We start from the raw sequence: 3,322 nt of genomic DNA, 5'->3' as shown, positions 1-3,322 counted from the left end.
ATTAATAGTGGTGATAATAGTGATGAATGAGAGAGAGAGAGAGAGAGAGAGAGAGAGAGAGAGAGAGAGAGGAGAGAGAGAGAGAGAGAATTAAATGTTGTGATAAAAAAAAAATATATAGAAAGAGAGACTGTCAGGCAAAGAGACAGACACACAGACAGGCAGATAGACAGAAAAAGAATAAATATAGAAAGACAGATAGAGAGAAAGAAAGGAAAAGAGAAAGAAAAACAATCAATGGAAATCAGCATTTTGATGGAAGTGTGAGAGAAAGTGTGTTTGCACCAAACAACAAACAAACTGCAATAGGAGAGAGAGAGAGAAAGAAAGAAAGAGAGAGAGGGAGAAATTAGGTTACTGAAATTAGATTGATATTTTACGATGTATAAAACAAGATAAATGATTCCGTCAAATTGGTTGGATGTGATGTGTCTAAAAATATCATTTTGTTTTATCATTCTTTCAATCTTTCTTTTTATTTTTTCCCGCCATTTTGTATTTCATTTTCCGGTCATTTTCACCTACCGACACTCGCTCTATGGCCATTTTGTTTTTTTCGGATCAACCTTGCAAAGTATGATGAATGGTTCTGTTGTGTGGACGGCCCCCAGGTTAAATAAAAACCTATTAACACATATACAAGAATACAAACACACATACAAACAAACATACACACACACACACACACACACATACATACATATAGTTAACAATGACATTGTTAATAAGATTTCGAAACTAGATAGATGTTAAGGAATGGTGGATGATGATTGATCTGTATATAGGTTGGTTTGTTGTTTTGTTGTTGTTGTTGCGACGCTGATGTGATGATGACGTCACTGTGACGTTGATGTTATTGTCGTTTTGATAGTGTTGTAGTAGTAAGAAAATATTGCGATAAAGAGAGAGAAAGAGAGAGAGAGAAAGAGAGAGAGAAAGAAAGAGAGAGTAACAAGACGAAAATGGAAGAGATTTGATGGATTGAAGGAGCGTTACAGATAGAAGATCTTCAACAGAGTGAATGGGATTTAATTAATCAAATGCGTAAAAACAATGGCCCAATCTCAAAGCAGCTAATGATGGAGAAAAGAAAACTCGATGAAAGAATAAAAAATTATAGGTAATAATTATAACAAATTATAGGTAATAATTATAACAAATTATAGGTAATAATTATAACAAATAATAATAATAACAAAGAAAAACAATTCACACCAAAAAACAAAGACTTAAACACAGACCTTGAAATGTCCTCATCATAAGTCTTTTGCTGATGGATGAAGCTGATAATGATGTCGGTAATGATGATGACGATGAAGAAGATGATGATGTTGTTGTCGTTGCTATCGCTGCAGCAAGAGCCACTGGTGATGAAGCCGACTATGAAGACCGTGGCGTTGATGATGATAAAAGTATTGATAATGATGATGTTATTGTTGATGATGTTGTTGTTGTTGTTGTTGTTGATGATGTTGTTGTTGATGTTGTTGATGATGATGATGATGATTACAGTAGCGTTGTTGGTAATGATTTCATATTTTCAAAAATTATTTTTCGTCTACAATTTCTTTAGGATATGAGTTGCTGTGAAATTAAGATTTTTTTTTCCACCATGTTTAAACGTATAACAATATCATCATCATCTTCATCGTCATCATCATCTCATCATCATCATCATCTTCTTCATCTTCTTCCTCATCATCATCATCTTCATCCCAAATACAGATACAAACACACATACTAGCAAACAAACACACAGATACAAGCATACATACGTACACAAACTTGCATAATACATACATATAATTACAGACTCACACACACAAAAAACATAGACCAACACAGTTAAAAACAATTAACGAAACGAAACGAAACGAAACGAAACCATACGGTACAAAACACGTACTCAGCTCCGCAGCATTTGAAAATAACCTCTAATTGAACGGTCTTAAAACGACCAGGCGAACATAAAATGTAAATATATATAAACGAAGTAACGCTTTATATTTGCTCTAGATTTGCTCTCTCTCTTTCTCTCTCTCTCTTTCTCTCTCTCTCTTTCTCTCTCTCTCTCCTTCCCTTCTTCTGTCTTTCTGTCTATTTCTATCTGAATGTTTTTCCTCTCTGTTTTTCTTTGTCTCATTCTTTTTGCTGGTTCTTTCTCTTCTTTCTCTCTCTCTCTCTCTCTCTCTCTCTCTCTCTCTCTCTGTCTCATTCTTTTTATTCCTCTTTTCACACTATCGTTTCGTAATATTTTTATAACTGTTTAATTGCTTAAAGCGAAAAAGCAGTAGCAGTAGTAGTAAAAGGTCACATGTAACACATACTTATTATTATTATTCTACATTTTTGGCTTATCATTATTCTTATCATTATTATTATTATTCTCATTATTATTATTCTCATTATTAATATTATTATTATTTATATTATTATCATTATTATTGTTATTATTATTTCTATTTAGACTTCAACGTTTAAAAGGCATTTAACTTAATTTTATGCATTATTCGCCAAAGCGTCATCTTTTTTTTTGTTATTGCTATTGTTTGTTGCTAGAACATTTTTACGATTATTATTATTATTATTGTTATTATTCTAGTCAAATAATAATAATAATAAAAAAAAACGACAAACTGCATCACGACAAAGCAATACATTTAAATAACTAAACAAAATTATCCATGCCTGAAAGAGTTTAGAATTAGATTAGAAACAAATTCCTTTCACAGAAAAACAACAAAAAACAACAAAAAAGAAAACAAACAAAAAAAAACAACAAAAAGAAAACAAAGACATTTAAACAAATTGATAAGACCGGGAAAGGTGATTTAACTATCTATCTAAAAGTGAACTCAATTTCAATGAAGAATGGAATGACGTTAAAAAAATAAAGTTAGGTGAGCGTGAAAGCGAGAGAGAGAGAGAGAGAGAGAGAGAGAGAGAAATAATACAAGCTCTATTTTAACGAAGTAAGCCGAAGTAAGCAAAAATGTTGAAAAAAAAGTCAAATTAGGCGGACCGTAACGTGAAGAAGAAGAAAGAGGGTTAAAGAGAAAGAGTATATGGAAAATAGAGATAATAAAAGAGAGAGAGTGAGAGAGAGAGAAAATAAGAGTAAGGTTAAACAAAAAAACAAGCACGAACTTAACATAATAACAATAAAAACCAAAATAAAATAATAAGAACAATATGAAGAAGTAAACAAAAAATGAACGAACGAACGAACGAACGAACGAACGAACGAACAGACAAACGAACAAATAGACAAACAGATCTAGACATATTTGAAAACTTTAGTGAAAAAGCGTTTATTATCACC

This window comes from Helobdella robusta (assembly GCF_000326865.2).
Source record: "Helobdella robusta unplaced genomic scaffold HELROscaffold_76, whole genome shotgun sequence".
Lineage (NCBI taxonomy): Eukaryota > Metazoa > Annelida > Clitellata > Rhynchobdellida > Glossiphoniidae > Helobdella > Helobdella robusta.
The sequence above is the reverse complement of the archived record's forward strand: the minus strand, read 5'-3'. Positions refer to the sequence as shown.